This window comes from Pholcus phalangioides, unplaced genomic scaffold (assembly GCF_987345545.1).
Source record: "Pholcus phalangioides strain wild (caught in Gottingen) unplaced genomic scaffold, Ppha-v1.0 ptg000039l_1, whole genome shotgun sequence".
Lineage (NCBI taxonomy): Eukaryota > Metazoa > Arthropoda > Arachnida > Araneae > Pholcidae > Pholcus > Pholcus phalangioides.
The window spans coordinates 25,044,233-25,055,169 of record NW_028301625.1 but is presented as its reverse complement, the minus strand read 5'-3'; positions in this window follow the sequence as shown (position 1 = coordinate 25,055,169).

Here is a 10,937-nt window from a genome sequence, read left to right as displayed (position 1 = left end):
AACTTGGAAACCGGACGATTATGTACAGTGCATTTCAAATCTGAGAATGCAATTCAGAAGCTGGGTTTCCGACTACCACGAGAATGAAATTTCCATGAACATTTTTTCCTCGACATTCTCGGTCGATATCGAAAGTGTTCCACCAAAGCTACAATTAAAATTTGCAGATTTGCAATGTGATTCTGCAGTGAAATGCAAGTTTTTTGAAATTCCTTCATTAATTGATTTTTATTCTAAGTATGTGCCCGAAGAAAAGTATCCAGAAATACGCAAATATGTATTGTTCATGTCCTCTATATTTGGCAGCACTTACATATGTGAACATTTATTTAGTCGAATGAGGAATACAAAGTCAAAAACTAGAACACGTCTGACTGATCGGCATTTGGAGGATACTTTACGAAAAGCAACAACACAAATTTTACCTAACATTGAAGCTTTAGTCAAGCAAAAACAATGTCAAGTTTCTCATTAAGACGGAAATTACACCCACCCGCATTCGTAATATAAGTAACCAAAGATTTTTTTTTGATTTGTTACGTAATTAATTTAACATGTATAAACAAAAACTGTCCATTTTCATTCTTTTTCATACAATATAAAAAGTACATAAAATAATTGGTCTGACCCCAATTCAGCTTAATTTTTAAAATGAAAATGCTACATAATGGAATCATAGAATATGTCATACGCGTCGCATTTTAATTTGTCGTATCTGAGTAGGATCAACCTTTAGCGGCCCATAGGGATTGATTGGAGGCACAAGGAATCTGAGATAAATTCAGATTTACCAACTTTCAAAATCATTTTCAAATAACAAAAGTATATTAATATAGCAAAAAAGATACTTTTGTGACACTATAATTTGAAATGCTTTTTTTAAATCATTTGAAATTAATATTTGTTAAAATTAATTGAATTAAATATTTAAATTTTTAAAAATATTTTGAAATATATTTATTTTTTGATCGTCTTTGGGGGGGAACCCACCCCTCCACGCCATTAATGAGTGGCCCGCGGAACCCGACAAATTTTTTATGTGGCCCTCGAGAGCAAGTAAAACGTTGAAGACCCCTAGTTTAGACCAGTGGTTCTTAACCGGGGGTGCGGGAGAACATTTTTGGGGGTGCGAGATGGGAAAAAATTAAAACATGTTGACTAATTAATTATTCAGGAAAATTGAAATAATGATAGGAAATGAATTTTTCAATTCTTAAAAAAATATGAATCCTACCAATATTCCGACATCTCATGTCTTGGCTTTCTCTTACGCGAAATTAGCGTTGTAAAAGTTTTTTCTTCGATTAACGATCGTACTTGTTTTCCATTTCGGTTGAGAAAAATACCATAATTTACATAAACTATTTTGCGGTTTGTTTACATTAGTATCTCGTGTTATTAGCATGTGGTGCTTAGATTCGATACTGTCGTGAACATGACTCAGGAAAAACGTCAAAACGAACTTGGTCAAGTGTGAAAGAAACATTAATTTATAGTTTTTCGGCTGGAATAAATACACGATGAACTATTCAATGAATCTTTCTTCCAAATCTCAAAAAATGTTAAAAAATTTGTTTTTTTTAAATTTCGTTTTTGAGTTAATTTTAAAATAATAATAATAAAGCCGAAATCAAATATTTGCCACAGCACAGCTGAAAAGGGCGCTAAATAATAAGTAAATATTTCATAGAAATTAATTAATGTAATTAATTATAGAAAAAAACTGAATTTTTTTAACAGATAAAAAAAATTATCCAACAAGGGGAGGAAAAAAATATTAATAGCCACTGGTTTAGACTATCCAGGTCATCAATGTTTATTCTTTTCCTGGAGAAACTGATATAAAATACTGTCCCCATGTCACTGCACAATTCTTAAACATCTCATTAATCATACAACCATTAATTAACAAATTGATTTAATTAGAGAATTTATCATCCACAGTTGAAACAATAAGTGTACCTGTCAAAGCAAACTTCTATCAAGACTGTAAGATGTAACCACTAAGAGCTGTAAACAAAGTTTTCAATGTTTTCATGAAATCTCTCAAAACACAGGTTATCATAAAAATAGACGGGAAAAAAGACGGAATAATTATGAGATATTTGGGCACAATTTTCAACCACGGAGGTTCATTCTTGCTGCTGGACCTGGACTCACCTCTCTATTTCATTCACAGTAGCTATGGCGTCATCTAAAATAAAAAATTAGAGCATGTACCAAAGTCACCCTATTTGACGGTAATGTACTATTTGATTCACAGTTACATAATACGTATGTACATCGTTTATATCTATATTATGTACTTAATGATGTTTTAATAGTGTTTCCCAAAGGGGGTGATAACAGCTATAGATAAAGTATAGAATACTATGGGATTGCTCAGGAAGTGGGGACGATGAGAGAATATTTCTTCTGAGTAATAATTTAATCATGTAATTAAAATTATATAGGCCTGCTGGAAGGACTTCATAGTCCCTTGGGGCTACATAGTGTATGTATTATATGTGTGTGTGATTTTTGTGTCGTGTAACATATGTTTGTATTTGTATATTGTATTATATATTTGTATATTGTAATTTGCTGTTTGTTCGTTTTAATTTAAAAAAAAAGAACTGGTGCGGTAGAAGAGAAAAGTTTTAGAATTAATTTACAAGATCCTTAATCCCCATTTCATTAAAGGAAATTAATCATCATCGAGTATTCAATTGAAATGCACGCTCCTTTTTTTAGACAATCGCAATTTTATGTCGAATTGAGAGCGAGTGTATCGTTAGAATGTTGAAAGGCGCAATTTTTCCACCCTGTATCAGTTTCTTTCATCCATATCAAAGAAGTTATTTTCATCGATGATGCTGAAAAAACTCTTATTGAAAAAGTTTTTTGTTTTTAGATTTTGCCAAAATGTTAAGCGAAATGCCATTTGCATTCTGCTTTATGGAATTCACATGGTGCATTCTGTAACAAGCAAGAATCAGTATTACGTATATTTCCAATGTTTTCCGCTATGTAGGTTTCCACGAGATCTTCATCACGGTAAGTCACGAATTATCGAGATGCTTTATACAGCCAACACTTGATATACAGTAGACTCTTTACAATCCGGCGTTTTCAGGCTGGATTTCATCTTGTGCGGAAAAGGAAAACATGTTACTGCGTGTTCAGGGCCCCGACTTTGATATGTATTCTTAAGGTCAGAGATGTTTTCTTAGTGAATGGATACATCTTGTTTAAATTCTGGTGGCAAATGCCCCTTTTGCCCATGCAGAAATCAGACCCTGCGCATGTCTATGCATATAAGCTTACATTATAGAGTAAATGGGGTTTTTTATCAACCGCCTTCCAGCCGGATCACTGGAAGGTGGCTCTAATATGCGCCGGATTAGTGAGTCTACTGTTACGTCACCCGTAGAGCGAATAAAAATGATTCCATATAACCGGAGTTAATAACGAGTAAGCTTGCGAAAGTGATAGACGCTATATCGTCCGAACAGTCTCCAGTACTAAAAAAAATACAGTATAGGGATTTTAATTCAAATGTTGACAAAAAAAAAAAAACCAAACTTGACCGACGAGCCTCATAGACAGTGCCGTCTTAACGAATGGGCCCACCTGGGCACCTGAAGTGTAGAGGGGGCCTCGTGAAAATGAAATCGTGTTTAAATTTTCGAGAGCAAGCATGCAAATTAGCAGGTAGGCATTCCTAGCCAGGAAGGGGCCTCAGAAAAATCACTTTGCCCGAGGGCCCCACGATGCTCTTAAAACGGCCGTGCTCAGAGTTCTTTTGCCTACTAAAGATCGCCTTGCATTTCGTATTTCTACATGCTGTACATTCATAAAGTCTACCCGAAAAACTACGCGTTTCGTCTTTTACCCATCTAAGTACAATACCTTTTGTATGCAAATGCACACACACTCTAACAAATTTTCATAAAATGCTATGGGGATTTTTAAAGGCAAAATTCTCAAAAAAAAAAAAGTTCCGCGAGTTGCTGATGGCTGGTTCAATCGCAGCGGATAACGGAACCAAGTAATATGCTACATTTCATAGGAGCTCAGTAACGCTTCGATTTTATACTACCACTGTCAGAAAGTATTCGTTCATCGACGAAAACACTGGCAATACTAAGTTTAAAACGCAAAAAAAAAATAATAATAATTCCTTTTTTTTTCGAGAAGAAATTTTTGGTGATAAGGAATCGTTCTAAACACGAAATAAATAAAAAAAAATCATAAATATATTTCAGTTTGACCTTGATAATAAGTTGATGAACTGGCAATACCCGAGAAAAAAAGTGTTCGATCACTGTTTAAAAAATATATTGGCTTGAAATATGTAAATCAAATTATGTTTCGCAATTATAGGGTAACCCGACAATGTATTGCAGGATTGTTTAACTGTGCTGCATGTACAGTGCCTTTGAAAAAAATATATCAGAGAACTGGCGGTCTTGAGAATTCGTACCGGGCTTGTCGCACACCTGGAACCATAAGGAGAAATGATAGAAAACTTATTGCACTTATACCTAGAAGAACCATCGTGCCACCCCCGAAATGACAGAATGCAGACTGAGTAGTGTACAAGGTTCTTGTCTACAATTGTACTTCAAGCAACTTTCACGAGAAGAGAGATTTAGGTACTGCAAATAAAAACCTTAACCTCACTGAAATCGACAGCAGACGGGGTCTCGATTGCAATGGCGTAAAAAAATTCACGAAATCAAATTACTGGATTGTTAAGAAAGAAAACAACACAATTTGTTTTGTCGTTCATTTAATTTTGGACATACATGACTGACAACGGACTAATAGAACTTTGCATTGTCAAGTCTATGATTTCAGAAGTTCTCTACATGGACATTACACTGGAAGGCGCGGTAGAATAGGTCGATAAGATACTCGCCTAGAGTACCAAAGGATGTTTAGAGGTATCGTGAGTTCGATACCCGGTTCGTCTTTATCAGAAACTTTCCTGACACAGGGGTGCAACAGAAACGGCGACATGAGCACAGAAAAAGATTACTACCGCAGAAGGACCAACAAAGTGAGGTGGTTTTCTCCGGATTCAGTGAGAAGTAGAGGGCTTTTGGCAAAACCGAATGTAGGAGAAAACTAGAAATGTTAGCGCCTCAACCTCTCGGTGAGTATAAAAAAGGCTGCCGTTCGGAATCGGCAATAAATTGTAGGTCCCGGTCTAATTAGCCCTCGTGTGCAGAAAATGACCGTTGGTGCGATAAAAATGATCAAATGACATTACACTGTAGAAGAATTTTTGATTGCGAGTGTCCACAAATGGTTTTGGGATGCAGCTAACTTCACATTAAAAGACGACGAAGCGTATTGCCATCGCTGCAAAAACGAATAGGCAGTGTCAGACACTCAAATATCTCAGTGGCACATGGAAACGGATTTTTTTTGCACGCACACAGTTCATGACGTCTGGCTTCCATGGTTGTCAAAGTGATATTGGCACAAACTTTCATCTTTAAAACGACACCAAGATGGCTTCGCTATGTCTATTTTTAGTGGAGTTGTTGAAATTTGAAATTACTTCGACAGAAACTGTCGTTCATTTGGACAACACATTCCCACTAACCCTCCTAAAGCGACAACTTAAACAAGCAACCCTCTAGAAATGGCAGCAACTTTAGGACCAAGGAACAACAGCTAGGAAAGTGCACGAAATTGTCCCTTGAATCACATACAACACATTAAACTGGAATAGGGAGGTGACTACATTTTCATAACAGGACACGGCCCATTCCCTAAATATCTACACAAACGGAAACGCCCCGCCGAACAGACAAATATGCCTGCGGTATGGCGGGTACTCCAGTTCATTATACTACAGTGCTAATTTACAAAGCATCTACAAATATTCCGAAAACAATAAAAAAAACAATGGTTCACTCAAATCATCAAAAACAAAAACGCAGCGACAAGAATTACAAGCCGTGTCAAATATATACACGCTAACGAAAAACAAAAAATTTGCCCACCACATTTATAAAAGAATGTTTTTAACTTTTGCAAAAATAGGAGGGGGGGGGGGATAATAGAAATAGATAAAACAACAACAAAAATCACATCCATATGACTGCCACTACTAATACATTACTAGAGCCCGGAAGTTCAGGCAAAATGCCATAAATGCCTTTTGTTGCCTATTTTCAAACTGGTAAAAAATGCCTTTTTGAGCTTTTCCTGCCATAAATGCCTATTTTAACATAGTTTTAATTTCATTAGTGAATTTCAGAGGCCGTAACCTGCAAAACTTGGATATTTTGAGCATTGGAACAAAAAATATAATTGGTTTTTCTTTTTAAATTTATTTTCCAACAGTTTTTTTTAGAAAGTCCACCCCCCCCCCTCTTTCAGTCCCACTTAAACGCGAATAAGTGATCTGAGAGATGGGATCTTGGTGTTGCCAGGCATTAATTTTGGTTCGACCGGATGGTGTTAGACGTGAATGATTTTGTTTCAAATGAACGCAGAAAGGTTATTAGAACAAGAAAGGATAATTATTATTCCACAAATAATGCAACAAATAAAAGGGAATTTGAAACAAGAAAGATAATTATTATTCCACAAATAAAGGAGAATTATTCGCAACTAGAAGGAGCCCCAAAGATAATTTTCTCTATGGCTCTGCGTCTGATAATGGTAGCCCTGGAATTAATCTAATCCTGCAGGTCTAATGCCATTTTAGGCTCGAAATCAATCTTTTTTTGTATAATAATGCAGTTTATAAACTATAATTAAAACAAGCAGACGGATTAAGGGCAACCAATTTTTCAGCTAGTTTTTGGGCCCTTAATATACCTTAGTTTTTAGTTATTTTTCCTTCCTTCCAAAAATTATAAATGCCCTTTTGCCTGCCTATATTTCAACCATTTTTAGTGCCTAAACTTCCGGGCTCTATACATTACCATTACATGAACAAGATATACTATGTACTAACGGGACCCGAACACGAATTTTTATGACATTCCCGTAACAACGATGTAAATGTGACAACCACAAGAGTCCTCCATTCAACTCTTCTAGCTGGAGTGCTCGGAGGAAGGACACGAATGAATTTTCTCTTTCCTAAATATATATCTTCGCATCAGCCAGCTGTTAAAAACCTTCGTATGGATAGCGGAGAGTGACATCATCCTCGGACACGAATGGTTTCACATAATATATAATTGCTTGTAATTTTTATTTTATGTACATATTCATTTTCTATAAATATGACCACCCAGAGCGATATTCAACCAAAACAACAAGACCGAAGCTAATCCTTAGCTAAGACTCTCTTTAGACAATCCCCCATTTAAACTAATCAATCCCACATTGCTCACCAAAATAGGTGAAGAACGAGATGACTTGGCCTGGCAATTATATGTATATGAATGTGCATGTTTTTCTTTTTCCCTCCTCCTATTTCAGTTCATGCATTTCATGTCCACAACACACCACACATGCGTACTCATATTGTCGTATTCATGTTGCTCACCGAATGAGGTGCTAAGCGAGGTGGCCCCTAATTGCATATACATTCCCCCCACACGTTATTTTTTAGATCCACCAAAAGCGTGAACTTACTCAATAAAACTGATGCTGACTTCTAGCCCACAAGTTAACAAGGCCAATCCAACCCATTTGCTCACCAACAAGGTGTTAAGCGAGATGACTTCCCATAAATATTTTATAATATACAATAAGATTTTTGTTTTGTTTGTTGTATCCTATGTATATAAAATGATAAGTGTAAGATAACAGATGAGATGGCATGGGCCCCCTCCAATTGCTTCTAAAATAATGTACCTTTCATTCTAATATGTACATTCACATTCTTCTTAACGAAACCCTGGAACTTTTTTCCATCTCTCGTCTGCCATCACCACAAAATCTGTTAATCGCCACACACACACAGAGAGAGAAGAGAGAGTACCCAATTACTTTTTTTCTTTCTGACTCACAATAGTGTTCCGGATTCTGCCACGAAACTGGGCTGAAAGAGATCTCGGCACCGGGGTAAGGGGACATTCAAGTATTACGTCAGCAGATTTTTTGCCATTTTTGACCCTCCTCCCTTTTTCAGCAAAATTTCGTCAGCTCTGCCCTCTACCACCTAATGCATATTGGGATCAAAAACGTACGCAAGGTGGGGGGGGGGGAAGGGAGTGGCACAAGCCTCTATTTCTTTCAGACGATCAAAAATTTATTTTTGATGCAAAAAAATATTTTAAAAAAATAAAATATCGAAGGAAGATACCTTTTTTGTCATCATAATCAATTTGTTAATTTCAATGCTATTTGAATGCTAAGAACTCTAAGAAATTCATATCGACTCACCCCCAAGCCTTTTGTGCCCCTGCAAAGGCCGATCCTGCATACGCCTCTGATTGGATAGCCCTTCGAGAATACTGCTGTAGTGAATTTTGCTATGCACGAGATTATTTTTCACATTATATAAACTGGACACACTATATTTTTAGCTTGTGTTTTGTTTATTAATTACTGGCATAAGCATTAATCAAAGGAGGGGTATAGATTGCCGTTGCTAGTTGGTGCGGAGTACCGACCATTGAACTCTCGTTTTCATCATAGTTTTTCTTAATTCCAGAGATGCAGATCAGTTAGGGGCCAGATGGTTGCTAAAAACAAGGATTTGCGTAATTTGAAGAAATTGCTTTGCAATTTAGTTATCGATACAATTAATGGAATTATTCCGAGTGTGCCTGGTCTTGGTTAGCCCAATGATTACCAATTTCTTTCCGAGTGCAAGGTGGGCCCACGCCCCACGGGATCAAGTATTTCCGGGAAATAGTAAATAAATACACCAAACGGTTTTTTTTTTGCTTTTTTTTAAAACCCACCTACGCACAAACGAGTTGCGGTCACAGCTTTCCAAATTATACAAGAAAATTGTTTTACGAATAGTAGTTTTTCTTTGCTTGTCTCATCTATGTCATAAAGGAGCATAGACGGTACAGGAAGGGGGCAATCTGTCTTATCATTAGCATAGATAGCACGGCAAAAATAGATATACAATCTCCCCCTCCCCGATCACCATGCACACCCTCGGTGAATCACATTCGCCCCGTTCGAAGAGCATGTATCGCATATGTACTGGAGTCCAACAAATCCCTCAAGGACAACGCATGTCAAGACATCAATAGGGGAAGGCTAGTTCAGGTGCCCATAAACTAGAGAGAAAGGTTTTTATTGTTTTTAGCATTACTAGTAAATGTCATTAAAAATATTTATTTTTGCAAAGGGTGGTTGATGACGTAAGCATCATTGACACCCCCCCCCACAATCGATGTTCACGGAATATTTGAATATAGCGGGCCCGCGCCCCCCCCCCCAAGTCCTGTAGCAAAGTTCTCTCTGGGTGGGCATTATTACCTCCCCACATCAGGCACTTATTTTAAAGATCTTTTTGCGTCAAAAACACCGCCAGCCCTCTGGTATTTTTAACAAAGATAGCGCACTCTCTACCTAAAGCACAGACAATCCTGCAACTTTTGACAAACTATCTTCCAATATGGAGATTATCAGCTTTAGAGATGATCAGAAGATATCTTTTGGGAGCCATCTCTTACGACCGTATTCACCGACAGCCTCGTCATTGACAGACAAGGATTGGTTAAAATCCCGAATTTAACCAATCCGTTTCGATTTATAATCGTTTAATTTGCGATTTCCGTTAATCGCTTCACAAAAAGTTTTTTTCACGCGCTACGGATTCGTCCGTACGGAGACATTCCATTCTTGGCGTGAGCAATTGGATAGTAGCTTTCACATACGGACGAATCTCTGTCGTGCCGTTTTCGAGAATACAGTGGCCTACGCAACTAAATGAATGTTTTCACACGCTACAGACACTCAGCCGTACGGAGATACTCTGTAATAAAGCAGAAAGCAATTATGTCCATGCGAAGGATCCTCCGTACGGACGAATCCGTAGCGTGTGAAAGGAGCGTTATAATGATCGTTGCATTCATTCTTTATACAATCTGGTTACCCTGCAACTACGTAAACATTTGAAGCCAACATTTTGTTTAAACCGCAAAAAAAATTCCAATAACTTTTTCCCGGGTGTTGCCAGTGCATGGAACTGAATTTCAAGGTCAAATTGCAATTAAATTTATTTTTTCCATTTATTCCGTATTTAGAATGACCGTTTTCACCAAAAATTTCCACTCGGAGAAAAAGATTTTTCGTTTCAAACTGCTAGTGTTTTCGTGGATAAACGAACGCTTTCTGCTAGGGGTAGTACAATGGCATATACTACATTCCATGTACGCAGTGCTTAATGACCTCTTTTGGACCATTTTTAGTACTCAAGACCCCACTACCCTCATCCAGGAGCACGAGAACTTTTTCACTTAGATTTTTTGAATGAATTGAGACAAAAACTTCATGGATAACGTCGATCTCCATACCCTTGAACTTAATTTTAGTGAGTTCTCGCTGGTAGAGGGGTTCTATATAGGACAGTCTCTCCACATCATGATCCCCTCGAGCAAGGGGGTGTTTTGGGAGCCTCATATTTAACTGGAAGCAATCTACAAATTCAATCTCGAAAATCATTGTACTGTACACTATCTCAACATACAGGCTTTTTACATACGAGACCCCTGGGCTATGTCTGAATGGGTCTATACGACAATTCTGAAAGTACAATATAGTAACTATTTTCGTACCATATTTTCACTTGACCTTTCGAGCGTAATTGATGAGTATCTCTTTTAAAAGCCTCTTATTTTAACATCGACAAGACCAGATACGTCGTAAAGTTAGTTTCTCCATGGAACATTTTTTCCTATACCATCTTTACCCACTGAAAATCGGAAGTCTACTTCATTTGAAAAAGATGCCATTTTATACGGGCCTATTGATTTTTACTGTGCCGTGGAAAAGGTTTCTCCGTCGCCCCTTAG